Source organism: Schistocerca serialis, chromosome 3, assembly GCF_023864345.2.
Source record: "Schistocerca serialis cubense isolate TAMUIC-IGC-003099 chromosome 3, iqSchSeri2.2, whole genome shotgun sequence".
NCBI lineage: Eukaryota > Metazoa > Arthropoda > Insecta > Orthoptera > Acrididae > Schistocerca > Schistocerca serialis.
The window spans coordinates 272,101,772-272,124,498 of record NC_064640.1 but is presented as its reverse complement, the minus strand read 5'-3'; the positions used below and the strand labels follow the sequence as shown (position 1 = coordinate 272,124,498).

Below are 22,727 nucleotides of genomic sequence, written 5' to 3'. Positions count from 1 at the left end.
ATATAGACAGTCAATTTTTCCTCGCTCTATTTGCGAGTGGAACAGGAAAGGAACTGCCTAGTAGTGGTACAGAGTACCCTCCACCACACACTGTACAGTGGCTTGCAAAGTATAGATACAGATGTAGATGTAGATCTGCGTCTACATACATGACCTCCTGTTTGCCTTAATCACCGCAAATAATCTTTTGTATGGAGCAAAATTGAAAAGCTGTGTGAAGTAAATAATATTTAGTTACCAGGGTGACATTAAGACATTAAATAGCAAGATTACTTTCTTGTATCCGTATTTGTTATGAAGATATGAACACAGTACTTTTATAAAAAATGATACCGTGTATTTTTTTATTCGGTAGTCCACTTTCTCTCGTCAAGACCTGTTCAAAAACGTATCGGATTGCACCATTCATGCAATCATGACGTTATTAAAAATTATCACGAAACTGACTTTGGCTCTTCTTTACTAGTACACAGTGCAACAGCCTGTGGTAAGGTAACTCTTTCACTTGTTGTAATTGACAGTAAACAAATGTAAGCACAAGTAAAATGCACACCGTCTTCAGCTGAAGGTTTATTTGAGTTCAATGAACCCCAATGAAGAGAAGGAATTTAATAAGAAACAAAAACGGTATCTTTAATACAGTGTAATACTCTGCAGTCTATATGTACCTATAATGTTAACTAGAAAACATTATTACATTTATACCTTTTCCTCGCTGGTATACATTGTATTCACATCCCGTCAACGGCCTTACCTCATTGAATACACTAGTTCCCGTCAGATCATCGAAATTACGCAATGCCGGGCGTGGCCAGTACTTGGGTGGGTAACCGCTTGGGTAGGTGACGTGCTGATGGCAATTTTCCGTTTGCTTTCCCGGCAAGGGGCGAGGGATGGTAGTGTAAAGTTCCTGGTCACCAGACTTTGCGGCAGTTGCTTGGATTAAATTCCAAACCTCTCCGCAGTGTCTCATGGAGTAAGACCATGTGACACTAATGATGGTGATCCGTCTGTCGGATGGGAACGTTAAGCTCGGTGGCCGCATTGGTGCTGTTGGTGCTATTCGAGAGGAGTGGGCGATGTGCCAGCACCGGGTTACACCCTCTCCCTTCTCTCATCACTATTTAAGTAAAACATGACACCACACACACACACACACACACACACACACACACACACACAATTACAGTCACGTACACTTATCAGATACACTTAACGCACGAATCCCACACTTCGCGAAGGAAAGGCGACAATGTGCGTGAAGGATAGGGAAACCTTTCCAACTAGGCATCTGAATCTACCCCTGTGGCTCTACTAGCCAATCATGCCGTAAGACTTCACTTTTTTATTATTGTATTCACATTAACTTTCAACTGAAGACTGAATTTCCAGTCAGCATTTGCCTTATGTTTCCATTTGTCTGCTGTCCGTTTCAACAAGTGAAACAGTGCTAGTACAGAAGAGCCAATGTCAGTTTTGTGTCAAGTTTTTTAATAACGTTATGTTTACGTGAATGGTACACTGTGGTACGTTTTCGAACAGGTGTTGAGGAGAGGAAGTGTATCACCGAATCAAAATTTATAGAGTGCTGTTTGAAAAAAAGACATATTACTGTTCGTATCCTTGGAACGAACAAAGTTTCAAGCAAGGCAAACTGTAGCTTAATGTCTTAACGTCCCACTGGTAGCTACGCAAAATTGGGTTGATTCATTTTTTTATTTTGCTTTCCAACAAAAAGTTATTTGAGGTGGTCAAGATAAATCGGGTACCCTGTACATAAACCGCAAGCCACTACACAGTGCATGGCGGAGGGCACATCGCACCATTATTATAGATTTTGTCTCCTGTTCTTTTAGCGTATTGAATGAAGAAAAATGACTTTCTTTATGCCAGAAATTCTTATCTTATTCTCACTATCCCTACATGACGTATACAATGGTAACTGCGTAATGGTCGTACAGCTTCTTTGAACACAGGTCCGAAATTTACCCAACAGTGATTCCCGAGAACCACGTATTTGTTCTAAGGATTCCATTTTAAGTACATAAGTTCTCCATGAATTTCTGTTACGCTCTCGTGTGGGCGATACTGACCTCTAGTCCGATTCACGAACTACGGCGGTCGAGGCTCTGATGGGGATTGCATTGTTGCCAATTCCAAGCGACGGTTGCGGTATACGCATTACACGTGCTTTGCGCTCGAAGAAAGCGTATATCCTGCAGATTGTGTCTCTCGCTTGCTTATTTTGAATTTGTCGTTTACCACCACCATCGACGATAACAACTCGCAACAAATGGAATACAAATTCACTAAATAACTCGCTACGATCACGTTTAAACCTCGTAGTACCAGGAGTGGGGTGTGGGGTGAGGATCTTTGTGCCCACCTTTTGAAAATATTGTAACTAGTCGGGTACGTTATATTTTAAAATACGTCACATTAAATAATTTCAGGTTCAGGACCCTACTTACACATGAATATTTGTTTAAAAAGTACGTTGTGAGTAAAAGTCAACAATAATTCACGAAATTTGTATTTTTTTAAATTTTATAGTGGTCACAAAGACAGCCGTCTCCCCCTTACCCTTGGTAGTACGTATTATTGAAAGTGTGTTGGTATCGCTAAGAGTGCACCAAAGGATACTTTCAAATTATGGACTCTACTTGCACATCAATACCTTTTTAAAAAGTATGTTGTTAATATGTCAACAACAGTTAACAAATTTTACTTTTTAAATTTTTTAGAGTGGGCATAAGGTACCCCACCTCCTCTTTCGGTAATGGACGTTACTAAAAATACTCTAGTATTGCGAGGGTTATTGCTCGCATTGGCTGCGTCATTCACAGTAGAGCGTTCGGAACACTGCTGAATTCTCAATGGCTATCGGAGAATGTGTGACGTAGATGCGCAGAACAAGCTTAAACTCTATCGCTATCGTTCGCGACTCCAGCTATAGCAGCGCGCCTCGGAATTCGTTCGATGCCTGTGGTCATGCCTATTTGATAAGGATTCGTACAGCTCCTAATTACCAGGCTGTGCGTCAGTGCCCCGGAATAAACCCCCGATTCACCACAGTGTTCCACGGAGTCAGAGCGAGCGATGCTACTGTATAAAGGAAAGAATCTAGAAATACGTACTGCTCCCATAGGGTATTCGCAGACAAGATTCGACCGATTATAGCACGCACAGCGGAATTTAAGGTATTAGAATGGCACGAAACGTGTGCTACAATGATATTACCCTCTGTTATGCGCTTCACAGTGGGCTGCTGAGTATGCATTAAAAGGGTAGAAATGCCATTCGAGAAGAGTGGGCTCTCGGAGCATCGGATTTCACTTCCTCCGTTGATTTCTTTTGTTTCCATAATCAGCAGTAACAACACGATCAGAACACTACACTGCACAATCATTCATTGTAAATATCCACACGTTATAGACATACGCTTGACAATCTACGCTGAGGAAAGAAGAGGGGAACTCGCCTCTGCTTTTCAGTATATCCGACAAGTAACACTGAAAATGGCCCGCAGTCTTCATGTCTGAATTAATGATTAGGCAGAAATATAGCTCTAGCGGTGACATCTCTGCAGAGACACTGCTATTTCAGGGAAGCGTCAACGCAACCGGCAGTTCTCCATTGCACAATTAATTATGTAAATATATACTCGCTACGGTTCGTACTATTTTGTGCACTTACTAGAACTCATATCGTTACTTTTGTGATCTGTACAGAGCACCTTCCGAGTAATCGGCAGAACGTTACACTACGCAATCACCATTCCTGTTGACTGCGTGCTGGTTGTTTGCACCAGACTGTTGGATTCACTTTATGGGACGTAGTGAGTAACTCGTTGAATTGCACGCTTCATCTCCGAATAACATCACCGTTCTTAAAATTGGAAGTTTGCTCTTATTCACAATGTAATTTACGGGAGAGCCGAAAATAATATAAGATTTTGTTTACCCCTGGAGTACTAAGCTGTACCAGAAATCGACATCTTTAATTCCAACTCTCAACGCGCGCGCGCACACAAACACACACACACACATTGTGCACACAAATTTTTTCCTTGTTTTGAATATAAGTACAGAGTGACATCGTTAACTCTGAACGTACCGTAAATACTTCATTCGCCTTAGACATACGCTTCCCGTTGTCCCCTGGCAAGGTCAAATATTTCTCCCATTTAAAGCAATAATCTCCATAAACTAGTGTAGTCGAAGCTTCAAAGAAAACGTCCCGTTAGGCAAAAAGAGATTACAAGAAACATTTTCCTCCGTCTGTATTAGACAGCTCACAATCTGACGGACAGACACCTGCTTCAGAACCATCCGTACATTCACGTACGTGCAGAATACAAGGCTACAGTTGAATATGATACTTTGAGTTTCTACAATTAGAAGCGTCTATTCTGTACCACAGACACATTTTTCCCTAATATATTGTGCCGAGAATAGTTTTGTTTTATCAAATAAAAACAATAACGAACAGTGTTGAAATGAGCGATGGATTTCCGCTTCCCGTAAACTCCGAAATACGCCAACCTGCATCAGTAAAGGTGAAAGCATTCCCAATGATTGTGGACTGAACACTAATGCGACGTGCTGGTTACGGCACCCGCGTTAGTAGAGCAGTCGATTGTGCTGGGATGGTTAGCGGCGCGGCGGTTTTGCTATCAGCGAGGCCTCTTCCTTCCATATCCAGTCGCTGCGACAGGTGTGCCCAAGGTCGTTTGGAATTGGGGTCGTTGCTTGCGCAAAGTGCCGTTTTGAATTGAGGTTAGCCGCACTTCTGAAGTTACGCCTACTCTCAGCTCGTGCGGTATCGAAGCCGCCCAACTGATAGCGTCTAGTGCAGTTTCGTGTTGTGAACAGAGGAACTGGACACACTGAGTCATGTTACCAGGGATGACGTGCCGGTCTGATAAAAGAATTTAAAAAACTGGAACAGACGCTTTTTCGCTGTTAACACAGTTCTGCCGCGTTTTGACCTGCATTAAACGTGCGGGAGTAAATTTTTTATCGAAGAAGGAAGTGCGGTTGAGTTTACGAAGAGACAAAATGCAACCTGCGGTGGAAATTAATCGTCTCTCGAGAAACATAGTGAGCATAAATGAGAAACTTACTGCAAAACCTTGTATAATACATATTTCGTCTTCTCTAATTATATCAATCAGCTGTCGATTACTACAAGGTGTGTAGTTGAAGAAGCAGCCAGTCGTTACATGTCACCTCAGTTTCGGTAGCTGGTTGCACAACAAGGAGGGAAAAAACCCTGCTAAACACATTACTATAAGAATTCATTTATCTCGTTTTGACTACTTTTTTGCTAATAGTAGATAGTCCAAATGCTACCTAAATATTTAGCGAACTATCTTGATCGCAGTGTTTTCAATAACTGAGAGATTTTACTGTTTATGGCTTGAATTTTTATATGACCCGTATTAAACTGTAAGTTCTTTCTAACTGGGCTATATAGCTTCATCTGCAACATTACGCAGTTCCACCAGCTGTTATCCAGATCAACAACACGTGAAATGACGCTCATTCGGACAGGACAGAATGTGCGGAACGAAAAAAAATTTGCAATGGAACGGTCACCAGAACTTTACTCTCACAGGTGGTCAGAGATGCTAGACGCTGTTGTAGTAGTCAACACCAGACATCGACACAATGACAGATTCATACGGTTATTTTGTTCGTTCCTATTGATCTCGACGTCAGTGGAACGTTAAACTGCTTTTTCTTTATGAACTGACGTGGTCAACACTGCACATAGCCGCCAGCAGACAACACGACACAAATTAAAATCTCACTGATGCTGATGGCGAGACTAAAAGGCGACGCATTTGAGCTACCTTAGTGATTACGACCGACCTGTCGGCTCTCGGTTGTTAGAACTTAGTTTTTATATACAGAAGTCTCTCTCTCTCTCTCTCTCTCTCTTTCTCTCTCTCTCTGTACATTAAGTCGATAGGATGATTGAGAAGCGAATTGTTCTGACAGAACGAGAAGAAGTTTGTTCCAATAAGAAATCGCGTCCTTGTACCCTGTAACATGTTGCCGGCATGGATCAATTTGCGCAGCAGGGCAAGTAGATCATTCGAGACCTGAGGCACAGACATCGACTCTCTAGTCTGCCGCAGCGTAAATACCTGAATTCCAAAGCAAGAGTGAGAGGAAAAAATGTAAGTATTAACGTAATTTGTTTATCAGCGACAAGATTTCGCAGCTTGAGGTCGCCATGATGTGCTGACTTTATTTAAAGAGCCTTCTTAGTCCTCTCATGCACCTGTTAAGACAAAAAGAAAGAAAAATGACTGAGACCTAGAGAGACTTTACTGCAACGCAATATTCAACTTGTTCTACGGAGAGAATATCATCGAAATTTCCGTAGATCTAAGAACGTAACCGTAAAATATTTTTGGACAGTAAACCAACTGCACCTACCAATTGACCATACATCTACAGGTACATGGTATATGCAACTCGTTTGTTGAAATGATCATTTGATGCGCTAGCAACCGCGCCACTGCTACGCTCGCAGGTTCGAATCCTGCCTCGGGCATGGATGTGCGTGATGTCCTTAGGTTAGTTAGGTTTAAGTAGTTCTAAGTTCTAGGGGACTGATGACCATAGATGTTAAGTCCCATAGTGCTCACAAGGGAACCTCCCCATCGCACTCCCCTCAGATTTAGTTATAAGTTGGCGCAGTGGATAGGCCTTGAAAAACTGAACACAGATCAATCGAGAAAACAGGAAGAAGTTGTGTGGAACTATAAAAAAAAAACAAGCAAAATATACAAACTGAGTAGTCCATGTGAAGATACCCAACATCAAGGATAGTGTGAGCTCTGGAGCGCCGTAGTCTCGTGGTTAGCGTGCGCAGCTGCAGAACGAGAGGTTCTTGGTTCAAGTCTCCCCTCAAGTGAAAAGTTTTTCTTTATTTTCATAAAGTTACGATCTGTCCACTCGTTCATTGACGTCTCTGTTCACTGTAATAAGTTTAGTGTCTGTGTTTTGCGACAGCTCCGGAAAACCGTACGATTAGTAGACGAAAGCACGTGCCTCTCCAATGGGAACCGAAAACATTTGATCGCAGGGTCATAGGTCAAACGATTCCTCCACAGGAAAACACGTCTGATATATTCTATACGACACTGGTGAGGGCATGTGCGTCATATGACAGGAATATGTTGTCGACCCACCTAACTTGTACACTTGGCGAATGGGTAAAAAGATTCCTCTACGTTGCCCGATTTAGGTTTTCTTGTGGATGTGAGAATTACTCCCAAAAAAGTGATGAAAACATAAGAGTTTGTCACATAAACTGCCACAAATGAATCGAACAGTTTCACAGTCGCTCTGTCAAGACATATGTTTTTAACGTTTTCAAATTTTTCCGTGTGTAGACCGTCAAATACTGCATACGTCAAAGCAAATCTGAACATGTCCTGGAATTTTGGAGAGCGAAGTTGATTATGTGTGAGTGCCTGAACTTTGATAATTGTCTGAAAATAAAAAATAAAATTTTACGCCCTAAGGAAGACTTGAACCTAGGACCTCAGGATCCGCAGCTGCTCACCCTAGCCACAGGACCACGGCGCCACTGAGCCCAGAGCATCCTTGATGTTGCCTATCTTCAATGGACTACTCAGTTTGTATATTTTGCTTATTTTTTTCATAGTTCCACACAACTTCTTCCTGTTTTCTCGATTGATCTGTGTTCAGTTTTTCAAGGCCTATCCACTGTGCCAACTTATAACTAAACCTGAGGGGGGGGGGCCGATGGGGAGGTTCCCTTGTCAGAGCCATTTGAACCATTTGATGCGCTAGCAAGTGGGAACTTCTCGTTTATGCAATGTTGTGAATCATTAGGAACGTTGCCAAACTATAGGCAGGACATGCAGGATGCTGTTCGGTACTATTCCGGTAGAGACAACTTCTGGAGATCCTTCTGTCACCAGATGTTCGAAGTTAAATGGAAGATTCTGCAAATTTTACGTAAGAACTGCGACATTCATTCGGCATTGACATCTTTGACGACTCGCGAATGAACTGCCCGTACCTCTTGGTACGCCCCCCCCCCTCCCCCCAGTTAGGACTGACGTGCTGGGACTACAAAAATAGTTGTGTGAAAAGACTTTCCTCGGCTCGTATCGGATCGGGGAGTGGGCCGCAGGACTAGGAAAAGTGGAGCGCAGTCCGCTGCCAAGGACGGCGGCTTGTGGCGCGGTCCCATTCTGGATTCTGGTACAGGCCGCCACACGCACACCACGAAACGGCCAGGGGCCGCCGAGACACAACATGGGAACCGTGCAATAAACCCCCACGTCCATAAAAATATCGTCTGCAGACGAGCAGACGCACAATCCTACCCATTCTCGCAGGTATCTCAGTAGCGGCGTACGACGCTTAGTTACGAGGCTACAAAGACTTGCTTAATCTACTCGTATATCAGACTATTAGAAAATCGTTCCCATCAACGGAGTGTAACAGTCCTTGCTGACTGCTTTTGGCACAACAGTGTACTTACAGCATCAGCAAAAAAATGATTTGAATTCGGCTGGATTCGTGTAATGTGGCAGGTGAAACTGTCCTGTACATGATCCATTGCTTTTGTTGACACAAGTGTCACAGAGAAAAAGTAAAATATAATGTATGTGATCCAGCTAATAAGGTAGTCGGTAACATCAGCACTTTCAGAAACCATCCAAAAAAGTTTCAAGCCTGGATTCATAAAAATCGAAGAAAAGTTATTATGGTGGTTTTAATGCTTCAGGTGTTCTATATGATGTCGTCCCCCCCTCCCCCCCCCCTCCACCTCTAGAGGTCAAAGCACGAATCGTTCGCCGGCCGGGGTGGCCGAGCGGTTCTAGGCGCTACAGTCTGGAACTGCGCCACCGCTACGGTCGCAAGTTCGAATCCTGCCTTGGGCATGGATGTGTGTGATGTCCTTAGGTTAGGTAGGTTTAAGTAGTTCTAAGTTCTAGGGGACTGATGACCTCAGATGTTAAGTCCCATAGTGCTCAGAGCCATTTGAACCATTTTTGAACAAATCGTTCATATAAATATGTGAAACTGTTGGAAAAATCCTTATTCCGGATTTTGTTCAATTCGCGCGTCACTTTGGTCTGAATGTCGGCTATATCGTCAAAGCGTTGATCCTTCATATCAATTTCTGCGCTTTGTCATCTTGTGGTAGGTTCGTATTGATAACACCAGGTCTCGTCACCTATGATGATTTTTCCAGAAAAGAATTGCCCGCGTTTTGTATTCCAATCAAGTCGCCGCAGGCATCCGGGCGTCGCTTTTGCGCGGGAGTCACTGTGTGCGGGTCAGACTTCGAACACACTTGCATCTTGTTCGAAAATTCTGGAGAATGTCTTAAACATTTGATTTAGAGATGTTGCTCCACTGCGATTTGTGATACAACAGCACTGACACACTTCGGCCTCACGTCTATTACTAAACGCTGCATGCTCACAACTGACTGGTCGAATGCACACTTGATGTTTATTAGTTGTTAGTTCGAGCTACCACCGTAGCTACTGCGCTGACGTCACTTATACGCCAGGAATAAAATCAGCCTCGGAACTTTTTGAACGGACGGTGTAGTAAAGCTGAACTGCAACAAAACCTACTTTCTGACACGGATCTCTTGTAAAAGCTAAATTTTGCTGCCCCAAGATGGTCAGAGTCCTTGAACACGACAGCTTTACATTCATTGGACTGAGGGTAGATGAAAAACAATCTTAGACCTACCACATTCAAGATATTGTTCAGAAACTGAACGATCCTATCGTCACTGCGAGAATAATATCTGCTGTCTCGGACACCGAAATGTGACGGCATGTTCACTTGGTTTATTTCACTGTATTATCTCCTATGGAATTGTATTTTAGAACTACTGCCTATACCCGTCAAGGAAGTTCGCAGGCCGCAGAAAGGCGGCCACGCAGATCTGAGGTGTCAGTGCGCAAACTTCATATGCGCCGTTGTTCACTTAGGGTGCATCTCGGAATTCTCTCTCTGTTAACCCCACGAAGTCCTCCATCATGGGATTTGTTGTTGACAGAATTGATTCATTCAGAAGAAACTCAAATATTCATTTATCAACGCTACACAGAAAAACGATTTACGCTTAGATGCTACTCCCGTAAGCATTGTACGTAAATGTACTCACTATTCACAATATTTCGAATTTTCAACAGCTGGTTCGTCGCACGGACTACTTCAGTGCCGGGGTTTATGCCATCCATCCTATTTGCGGATTAGGCTGCTTTTACGTGGGTCATTATGGTCATTCTTAACAACATATATAGCAGTTGGCTACGGAGAATCCTCATGGTGCTGTCGCAGCGAACCGTCAGCACCGGTTCGGCCTCAGTGTGTGGGCGGAGAATATTGGCGACCGTTTCTTGAATGTGGAGTTAAACGCTTGTACAGACAGAACATTTCCAGCTGTCTAGTGTGTTCTCATGTGTGCTTTCAATCATTGACAAAGAGTTTTTTCTCCACCTACAAGTGCGTCTGCTTCCCTTTGAACACATTTCCGGACATATGTCCAACTGACAATTTTTGCTTCTTATCCAATGAGGTACCGTTTTTAGCAATTTGTCCCCATTTAGCAAACCTACCCTGTGTACTGACTCGTCCTTTGACCAAGTAACTTTACGTCGCAGTCTCAAGGACTGTGATAAATAAATAAAATAAAGCGTCTTCGGACTCAGTCGACATAAGTCGTTGAAAATCCTCTGAAGACGCATTTGCTCTCCGGTCTCTGGAGCCGAGGTGACTAATACGCGGTAATGAGGGTGTGTTCCACTTGGACGTAGGCGGTTCGAGTCCTCAGTGTGGAAGACACTTTCATCTCTAGTACTTACCCGGCGGGATGGGATACAATTCCTGATAACCAGATTAAGTACAAGTCTCCGGGGATGACCTCCAAACCTCTGTTCTATTCGAGAGCTGCAGGCTATGTGACGCCGTAGTGTTTCATCTCCCTCCCTTTCATCTTCGTAATTACCTGTAACAACATCAACATAACACACCGCTACACTGTGGAAGCTTTCAACACAGACGCCCTCACAACACACGCACGCTCAATGCTCTACGCCGAGGAAACATTGGGGACACTACTTCGGTATTGTAATATCGCCCGTGATCACCCATGAAAATGGAGTGCAATATTCTATGAGATGACAAGCCATCTCATAGAATATTGGATCGTGGCTAGTATCTATTCCTTTTACTTTTTTACCTCGTGCTCTTTGATCACAGAAAGCGAACCTTGATATACTACTGTCCAAAACTTAAGCACAGTGTTGGTAAAGAGGAAACTACGAAGACAGACAGTATGAAATCACTGTGAATGTCCATCAGAGCTTTCCAAAAACTATAATTGTGCTAGCGGTATAGGAAAGTAGTACTCATTGCTTCGAATATGTATGTTTCGCAGAATAATGAAAAGCAGCGCTTTACGCCCGTAATAAATCAGTCCTGCACTTTCGTTGTCACCAATGTCTTTATAAAGGTATAGCTGTATTATTCTCTCTTTATTATTTTGCTTTATTCATTATATTTAGTAGTAAATGTCAATACATTCAAATAATAGATCCTTACATATATTTTAATACACAAATTTGTTGATGTGGCCGTTATCCATAGCAAGTATATAAATATTCTTCCTTGAATTAAAACGCCTTTTTCTTGCTGCAGTATCCACCGAAAAAGTTTCAGAGGAGCCAGTATGGACAAAAACAACGAAAAAAATCTAGAAAATATGGGCTCTAAATTGCATACCTTAAGAACCATGAGCACTTGTTCATTGTCCCTGCTGTAAAACATCTCTTGTACTGAACAAGTGTTCACAGGTCTTAAGGTACGCATTTTAAAGCGCACGTTTACGCGATTTCTTTTTCCTTCCTTTGGTCTATACTACCACCTATGAAAGTTCATTGCTTGAGATTGGTTCACCTTGCATATAACGAGAGGAAACGGAGATTTAGTTCGGAAAAACTAATGACTGAAAACAGTAATTTATTAATGTAAAAATTATGACGTGAACTGTTTTCAGTTCTGTAAGCATGACATATAAAACAAATATGTATTATTCCAGATTAAATCCATTGAATATTCCTTAATGTAAAAGGCGAAACGCTTCGAGAACATAAATAAATTTAGATTGCAGCACGAAAAAGTGTTTCAGTTTTATAAAATCTGTTACAAGGTATTTTTATATTCTTTGCTATAAGAAAGTAAGCTTTCGACTATCGAAACTGAACGGTCGTGTGGAAGGGCAGTGACGAGTGGATCGCTGATTGTTAAGGTGACGGCGTGGCTGGTGTCTGAGGACACGAATAAATCATTTAAAATTATAAGCGCACAGTATCGGTGCGAACTACAGAAGACAGTGATTCGTATTGAGTAAAGAGTGTGAAATGAACGCAAATCTATGGGTCGCTGGTGAAACAATGTGTGAGTGATACCAGCTCTGAACATTTAGAGGACCATACTTTGATGTGAATAAGCCTTGAACTGTGTCATATCAGTCACTGAGCTGAAATTGTTTCGCACGTGCCACGGAGTAGGACGCTGTATAGACGAATGTTCTCTGAAAATACGTCAGTGTCGCATATTTCAACTTGCGCACACTCTGGTAGTGCAATCTCATGACATCAAACGCACGATGCTGCAACAACATAGGAGTCTTATCAGGGCTTGTAACAGACGTATAACGGATCTGGAGACGTAGAATTAACAACTGTTAACTAAATAACGAGATGGAATCACCAGTTGATTACACATTCACTTATGCTATTTAATTGTAGAACGACCATTCCCGTTGTGTTATATCTTGATGACGTCGCAACGTATCTACATAACTACTCTGCACTTCATACTTAACTGTTTGGCAGAGATTCGTAAAACCACTTTCGTACTATTGGACGACAGTTCCACCCTCGAACAGTTCGTGGGAAAAATGATTACGACGGTCATTTGCTATTATGTAGGAGGAAGGCAAAATATTTTCGCATTCGGAGGAGAAAGTTGGGTGACTGAAATTTCGTGACTAGTTCTCGCCGCTAGGAAAAAGGCCTTTGTTTCAGTGATATTAACCCAAACTCGCTTACCACATCCGTGATCTTTCTTCCCTTTTGTGTGATGCTACAAAACTAGCTCCCCTTCTTTGCTCTTTTTCATTGCCCTCCGTCAGTCGTAATTGGTAGATGCCCATACTACGCAGCAATGCTCCCGAAAACGAGGGACAAGCGGAGAACAGGCACCCTCCTCACTAGATTTTTTATCTCTTTTGCATCTTCTAAGTGTTCTGTCAGCAAAACACAGTCTTTTGTTCGGCTTCATGTGAACATTCTATATGTGATGGTTGCAATGTAATTTGTCCGTAATTGTAATCCCTAGATATTTAGTAATTCCACAAAGACATCGTTTCGAAAATATTTTGCATGGTAGAATGCTTGGACACATTAACGCAAGTCAGACATAGACAGCAGTGTCAACAGCTTTCAGCGTCGCTTAAAGACTTTGGGTGCAAATGTCTCTAAGAACTATGGGACTTGACATCTGATGTCATCAGTCCCCTAGATTTAGAACTACTTAAACCTAAATAACCTAAGGACATAACACACATCTATGCACGAGGCAGGATTCGAACCTACGACCGTAGCAGCAGCGCGGTTCTGGCTGGCTCTGAGCACTATGGGACTTAACTTCTGAGGTCATCAGTCCCCTAGAACTTAGAACTAATTAAACCTAACTAACGTAAGGACATCACATACTTCCATGCCCGAGGCAGGATTCGAACCTGAGACCGTAGCGGTCGCGTGGTCCCAGACTGTAGCGCCTAGAACCGCTCGGCCACTCCGACCGGCGGCGGTTCTGGACTGAAGCTCCCAGAACCTCTCGGCCACAGCGGCCGGCTAAAGACTTTGGGGATGGTTGCGAGACTCTGGAACTGTTCGTCATAGGCCATTAATGGGTCGACCAAGAGTAACCAGTTCTCAGTAGCTTCCATATCTGTCCTAACCGCACGACGAATCGAACGATGTCTGTAAGACAATTTTCTGCAACGCTTGCAGCTTCCGCGTCCGGTTGTGCGCATTTCACTCACGGTAATCAAGAGACTATTCCGTTTCTTTTGGCCGATCAGCAGTGGAGTGCGATTCTTTGACTATACGTCAGAAAAACCACTGAACGTCCTTCGACCGAAGATCCTGAGACGAGCACCGACAGCCAGCACAATTGTAGCTTAATGTTTTTCTTCAAATGGCTCTGAAAAAAAATTCTTTTACTTTCGAAACACAAATACTAAAGTAGGAGCTTGTATCAAACTGATTTATATTCGTTTCCGTACCGCAATGTTGTATGTAATGGTACTTTCTTGCAACACTCATAAGGACCTCGTGATAGTCATGTAACCTTCTTAATACACCTATATCACTATTGTGTGTGCGCAAGTTGAGTGTTGCTCGTTTAGCAAGGCCAGGGCCAGTACTCTCTCTGAACGTTGCCAAACGTGAACGGAAGTACTCCTTTCGCGTGACCTCACCCGGCAGGAATAGCCGCGCGATTTTTCCTGGACGCGTCTGGGCGCGTCTCACACGGCTTAGAACGCTAACTCAGATAAGACGACTAGCTCCATTCCAGTCAGCCTTGCTGTGATTCGTAAGCGATTCTCACGTCTTCCACGATTACATGCGGCAGACATGTACTAGAGCAGTGACGATCATGTCCCTGTGCAACTATCAAGTTTTAAGTTTTACTTCCGTGGTCTTTCCCAGATCACTATATCTGCATGCTGCAATAGATTGTCTAACGGAGCATCTGCCAATTTATCCTTGCCCGCGAAAGGCAAAGGTCCCGAGTTCGAGTCTCGGTCGGGCACACAGTTTTAATCTGCCAGGGAAGTTTCAATTCTCACATCTTCCACAATTACATACGGCAGACATGTACTAGAGCAGTGACGATCATATCCCTGTGCAACTATCAAGTTTTAAGGTTCCGTGGTCTTCCCAGATCACTATATCTGCATGCTGCAATAGATTGTCTAACGGAGCATCTGCCAATTTATTCTCGTATTTATGCCAATCTGAACCAGTGGCCTGCCCCTGGCCAAATTACGCAAAATTTTAAGGAAAAAGAAAGAGAATGGAACTGTTTCATGAAATACTCAAAATGTTTTCCGGTCAGAACGGAGACACTGTAGCCTCAACTCCCATTAAAACAAACGTAACGTATAGAATAAAAGATTATGTTACAATCTTGCACAACAATTTCGGCGAAACTCCAGACACTTCTCTTTGTAAACAAATTATAGGTCACTGTGAAAATCAGGAGATAGTCCATATCTAGATGCGTACGTCCTACAGTTACAGAACTGTAATTCCAACGCTCTATGAGCATTAACAGTTAAACGAGCGGGAATTCCGCAGGTGTGAAAAGTACTTTTTGTTTGAATGTTAATGTGAACTTCACTACGAAAAACGCAATAAAAAAAACAACCAACTTGGACACTGTTCTTCAGTAGAACACATATGCTCTACGTCTGATGCTTCTCATAATAGAGACGGAAAGATGAAGTAAGTCATCCGACCCAACTACGGCTCAAATGCTGTTACCGAACGAGATGGCGCACTCGTTATGACATTTTCCGTGCTTTTCCATTCTTCTGTGTAAAACACTGCAGCCTATTTCTTCCCCCAATCCGAGCAGCTTCTCCGTCTCCAGTGATCTAGTACTGCTGAAGCACCGTCGGATAGGAAGCCTTCTTCTTTGGAACCTCTAATCAGATTGATTTCCATATTCGTAGCTGTAACTTACTCGCAGTTGAACACTGATCTTACATGTAGTGTGGAGAAGTCAACGAGTAATATTCATGCTCACAGATTTGCCCACGATAGCATCCTGTTACATTTTATATCTCGTACACAATAAACAAGGACCAAAAGTTAAGGCCCGTACCGCTCTACCGCTATACTGCAACTCACACTATACGGCCGTTCATATGAGGACAGCTCTTTGAAATCTGTAATTCTGCTAATAAAGACTGGGTGGGCAAGCTTTGCATACAGAAATTCCTGATAAAATTTCTGAGTAAATCAGTTTATCATTATCACGGAGATAGATTAGTTGATAAAAAATCACAACAGATTACATCGGTTTTATTTACAATTGAAAATAAATTACACTTTGACATTTTGGTTGATCCTGTGATGAATTAATAAGTGACTACACCGCAGCTGTCTCCATACTCTAAACGTGCTGATTGTGAGTGTGTCAACTAAATATACTGATTCCACTGGAAACATTTTGCAAAATAAAAATATCAACAAAGGGATAGTGATTTTCTCTGAACCTGGGTGTACACTTGCTAAGAATGTAAACGATCCCATGCTACCTGCAAATGTTAATTTTTAGTTTATTTTCGTTCTTTTTTAATAGCGTGCATATCGGACTGTGTCTAGTGGAGTTACTATTCCAATTCATAATATACCAGTTTCAATAAAATAATGAAATATGTAATAATGTTTTTCATATGCTTATTAAAACTTCTTAACATTAGGGGATCTTCATAATGGTCTATATTTCGTCTACGTTGGTTGTGTGTCACAGTCACAACGCCTACGACCTTTAAGGTTCCAAAGTATTTCGTCGTATAATTGGTACAAAATTGTCGAGGAATTTCTTAATTTTTAACTCTTTTTGTTCATTAAAGACCCTATGGGAATGGTGTCTAAGATGGCTATAAATTTCTGCTTTTTCCAATACATTTATTAATTGACCTTTATGTATTTTTTGTAGAATCTGTATCAAGTGATTAATGCTGGGTGCTTTGTGTTTTGACTGCATCAAACCCCTTTGTTTACTACCAAGACGGAGGAGTTTCTATCACACATCGTTGTATGTTCTTTAAAACTAGTGCTAAACGTCCTTCCAGTTTGGCGAATGTAAAAGTTTTGATAGTTTTCGCAGCTAATTTAGTAAATGTGTGGTTTTTGACATGCCTCAGCTTTGACGACTGTAAGTTATCATTAGCACTGAAACTTGTCCTCCCATTTGCGTTCTTGAAGTTGCGTGCTGTCTAGTGTATCTAAATATGGAAGTACTCTGCTCTTCCTCTGTTCTCTTGTATCCCTGGAAAATAAACTAAAAATAAACAGTTGCACAAAATTAGTTGCATGTCCCATAGGTTTTTGAACAATTTTTTATCGAAATGTGAAACGAATCAGTTAACAAGATATGTATAGATGATTATCTCTAACATTAATCAACCTATTATCAGTTTTGCTCATGCGATCACAGTTAAAAGCTAGTTTTCTTTTACTACAAGTTTTTAAATATAAATGCGTCTTTGGAATAGAAGAGTTGACCAAAAGAAATGTTTTTAGGTTAAATTTAAAACTTGCTTAGATACCTGTCAGACATTTTATGTTATTAGACAAAGATATTTGTTGACGTGTATTAAACTCCTTTTCGAGCCACTGACAGCCTTATAATGCGTAATGAATGGTCAAAATGATTCAAATGACTCTGAACACTATGGGACTTAACATCTGAGGTCATCAGTCCCCTAGAACTACTTAAACCTAACTTACCTAAGGACATCACACACATCCATGCCCGAGGCAGGATTCGAACCTGCGACCGTAGCGGTCGCACGGTTCCAGACTGAAGCGCCTAGAACCGCTCGGCCACATCGGCCGGCAATAAATGGTCATTTTGTCTTCGAATGTTGTAGATGTAGAATCACTATTTTTCTCAAATTATGATGATTTATTTACAATGAATTTCATTTGCGAAGGAGCAGTTAAAATGAGTAACTCCTCGCACAGTTACACATAGGTTGCCTGCGGATGAACACTACATATTACTCTGACTGCTCGCTTTACCCCAAAAAACTCTTCCATAAGATGTTATTACGTGGAAATATGTAAAATATGTTAGGAGGTTGATTCGTTTGTTTCCGAGCCTGATATTTATTTGAAAAGCAAAAATAGCCGACCTTAATTGTTTGAGCATTAAAAAATGAGACAGTGTGTTTCGAACTTGAGTTATTATATTCAGTTACGCCTCTCCACGTTTGCACGAAGGTATTGCCTCAACACGTAGCGATTCCTGTTTTCGGCGTGGTGGAAATCTCCCAGAGCAGCTCGGTACGGAGGAGCGTGTTGACACTGAGCCCGGCAAGCTCGCGGCCCCAGTGCCGTCTTCAGTGTCACAGTTAGCGCTGATTAGCAGTGCATAACGCCGCGCGTCACATCTTGGCGCGCGTCCCGGATACAGACCCAGCTGCAGTACTTCCTTTTCCTACGTTCTCCTCTCTGCCTACGTGATGCCGCTACCACGCGTTGCCGTGCAATCCTCCACCTTTCCTCCTCTGTGTGAAACCTCTGAAGTGAAGTATCCGGTGTAGTCCCTTCCGTTACGGTACGAGGAGTAGTCACACAAGTTTTAATTATCTCCGCAAAAAAATCGAGCTTTGATCACGAAACTTGATGATGGTGTTAGTCCTACTCTGCATATTCACTCTTCAGTGCGACATTTTTCCCAGCGATGGATGACTTGGCGCAGAGCTTGGTTTTAGAAGTCTGCAATTTGACAGTTCACGAAAAGTTTCGCCTCGAAAATGACGTCGTCGACGTTACGGAAATGCATCACCCGCAGTCGTTTCACAACCAGCGCCATGGTAGCGAACGGAACAGTGATCCAAAAAGTGTAGAATCAGTTTCTTTTAATTCCGTCTATGATCACAGTATTGTTAGGTCCTTAGACGACCGGTTTCGGTCAGCGGGGATGACAATCTCCAGATCTGCAGCAAAACATGAAAAAAAATTCAACAAATGGTCAGTCTACATCTTAAAACAATAAAATGGGCCAGAATGAAAATCATTAGTGACATACATGTGGAAAACATGTGCTTAAAATGTAACGAGGCATACCTGTTTTAAATGATGTCCTAATACAATGCAGCCATAGTGACATCGTGAAAAGATACAGAATCAGCATAGCATCGTCGCACATACTCAAAATACACTCCTGGAAATTGAAATAAGAACACCGTGAATTCATTGTCCCAGGAAGGGGAAACTTTATTGACACATTCCTGGGGTCAGATACATCACATGATCACACTGACAGAACCACAGGCACATAGACACAGGCAACAGAGCATGCACAATGTCGGCACTAGTACAGTGTATATCCACCTTTCGCAGCAATGCAGGCTGCTATTCTCCCATGGAGACGATCGTAGAGATGCTGGATGTAGTCCTGTGGAACGGCTTGTCATGCCATTTCCACCTGGCGCCTCAGTTGGACCAGCGTTCGTGCTGGACGTGCAGACCGCGTGAGACGACGCTTCATCCAGTCCCAAACATGCTCAATGGGGGACAGATCCGGAGATCTTGCTGGCCAGGGTAGTTGACTTACACCTTCTAGAGCACGTTGGGTGGCACGAGATACATGCGGACGTGCATTGTCCTGTTGGAACAGCAAGTTCCCTTGCCGGTCTAGGAATGGTAGAACGATGGGTTCGATGACGGTTTGGATGTACCGTGCACTATTCAGTGTCCCCTCGACGATCACCAGTGGTGTACGGCCAGTGTAGGAGATCGCTCCCCACACCATGATGCCGGGTGTTGGCCCTGTGTGCCTCGGTCGTATGCAGTCCTGATTGTGGCGCTCACCTGCACGGTGCCAAACACGCATACGACCATCATTGGCACCAAGGCAGAAGCGACTCTCATCGCTGAAGACGACACGTCTCCATTCGTCCCTCCATTCACGCCTGTCGCGACACCACTGGAGGCGGGCTGCACGATGTTGGGGCCTGAGCGGAAGACGGCCTAACGGTGTGCGGGACCGTAGCCCAGCTTCATGGAGACGGTTGCGAATGGTCCTCGCCGATACCCCAGGAGCAACAGTGTCCCTAATTTGCTGGGAAGTGGCGGTGCGGTCCCCTACGGCACTGCGTAGGATCCTACGGTCTTGGCGTGCATCCGTGCGTCGCTGCAGTCCGGTCCCAGGTCGACGGGCACGTGCACCTTCCGCCGACCACTGGCGACAACATCGATGTACTGTGGAGACCTCACGCCCCACGTGTTGAGCAATTCGACGGTACGTCCATCCGGCCTCCCGCATGCCCACTATACGCCCTCGCTCAAAGTCCGTCAACTGCACATACGGTTCACGTCCACGCTGTCGCGGCATGCTACCAGTGTTAAAGACTGCGATGGAGCTCCGTATGCCACGGCAAACTGGCTGACACTGACGGCGGCGGTGCACAAATGCTGCGCAGCTAGCGCCATTCGACGGCCAACACCGCGGTTCCTGGTGTGTCCGCTGTGCCGTGCGTGTGATCATTGCTTGTACAGCCCTCTCGCAGTGTCCGGAGCAAGTATGGTGGGTCTGACACACCGGTGTCAATGTGTTCTTTTTTCCATTTCCAGGAGTGTATGTTATATACTAGGCCACAGTGTCGGCGGAATCATCTTGTTGACAGCGCTACTGTTCAAGGCAAAATGCAGTGCAATAGGCGCGAAATGTTTTTGTCGTTAGCTCGTTAGATGTCGCTACTGTAAACCTCCACATATTCGTCAATTATATAACTGGGGGGGGGGGGTTGTTTGGGGGAGGAGACCAAATAGCGAGGTCATTGATCTCATTGGGTCCGCAGCTCGTGATCGTGCGGTAGCGTTCTCGCTTCCCACGCCCGGGTTCCCTGGTTCGATTCCCGGCGGGGTCAGGGTATTTTCTCTGCCTCGTGACGACTGGGTGTTGTGTGATGTCCTTAGGTTAGATAGGTTTAAGTAGTTCTAAGTTCTAGGGGACTGATGACCATAGATGTTAAGTCCCATAGTGCTCAGAGCCATTTGAACCATTTTTTTGATCTCATTGGATTAGGGAAGGAAGTCGGACGTACCCTTTTAAAGGAACCGTCCCGGCATGTACCTGGAGCGATTTAGGGAAATTACGGAAAACCTAAATCAAGATGGCAAGACGCGGGATTGAACCGTCGTCCTCCCGAATGCGAGTCCAGTGTGCTAGCCACTGCGCCACCACGCTCGGTATATATAACTGTACAAAACGTAATGGTTCAAATGGCTCTGAGCACTATGGGACTCAACTGCTGTGGTCATAAGTCCCCTAGAACTTAGAACTACTTAAACCTAACTAACCTAAGGACATCACACACATCCATGCCCGAGGCAGGATTCGAACCTGCGACCGTAGCGGTCGTGCGGTTCCAGACTGTAGCGCCTTTAACCGCTCGGCCACTCCGGCCGGCAAAACGTAATAAAAAGAAGAATACAATAGATAAAGTCTATGACGCGCTTACCAGGTGGATAAGCTATTACAATGATAAAACGCAATAAATTAAAAACACAACTTGAAAAGTTAAATTTAAATTGTTAAAAAGAAATGGTTAAATGACGATATGTAATTCAGAGACGCTCTTGTGACAATTTAGATAAAAATATACTGACAAACATAATAATAAGTTTACGGAGCTAACAGAATAATACAACATGAAAACATAAGTAGGGAAAGAAACTAAATGGATAAAACAACAGACTGTAGTAAATAAACAACGCCAACTCTTTGCTTGGCCGCCAGAATGTCGCATAGGCCAGAAGTACTCAGAGGTACTTAACAGCCAGAGGGCCTTTAGTGCCCAGCACACGCCGTTCCAAGAAAAGAATTAATAAGATTACCTAGTTTAAGAAATGTATTATTAAACTGAGAAGGGACAAGTCAACAGAGGTATAATACGCCCACCGTAAGAGAGTAAAAGCAAATATGAAGTCCACTCTATAATAGGTAAAGACAAAGACAAAATATACATGACAGGCGTAAGATGATTAAAGCAGAAGGTTGTCAAATGAAACAAAGTAGGCACTGAGTACAAGCGCCAAGTACCTCCGACCACTTCTCGCCTTTTGGCGGCCACGCTAACAGAGGGCCCTACTGCTTACTAAAATCTATTGTTTCATCCATTTGGTTTTTCTCTCTACTTATTTCATCATGTTTCTATTATTCTGTTAGCTCTGTAAGCTTCTGCTTATGATTGTCATTATATTTTTATCTAAATTGTCACAAGAGTGTCTCTGAATTACACACTGCAATTTAACCATTTCTTATTAACATTCAAATTTAACTTTTCTAGTTGCGTTTCTGTTTATTGGATTTTATCACTGTAACAACACATACACCTGGTAAGCCCACCATATACTTTAACTACTGTATTCTTCTTTTAATTGCATTTTGTACAGTTGTATAAGTGACGAATATGTGGAGGCTTACAGTAGCGACACCTAACGAGGTTACGACACAAACTACTGTAGTGAATTTTGTGATGAACAGTAGCTCTATGAACAAGATGATTCCGCCGTCACTTTCACGTGGTATATACCGTATTTTAAATATTTGCGACGATGCTATGCTAATTTTGTGTGTCTCTCTTGACGATGCCACTATGACTGCAACATATTAGCACATACTGTAAAACAAGTATGCCTCGTCATATTTTAAGCGCATGTTTTCCACATGTATGTCAGTAACACTTTTCCTTCTGGCCTATTTTATTGTTTCAAGATGTAGACATTCCACTTGTTGTATTTGGTTTTTTCCATGTTTTGCTGCAGGTCTGAAGATGATCTTCGCTGACCGAAACCGGTAGGCTAATGACCTAACAATATTGTTATT

General features: G+C 43.1%; 1 protein-coding gene across 3 annotated transcripts in view; it reads left to right on the top strand.

Annotated features, from left to right (window-relative positions):
- LOC126470047 (ecdysone-induced protein 74EF-like) overlaps nt 1-22,727 on the top strand; it is a 617,268-nt gene that overhangs the window by 322,210 nt on the left and 272,331 nt on the right. The gene's annotated exons all lie outside the window — the stretch shown is intronic.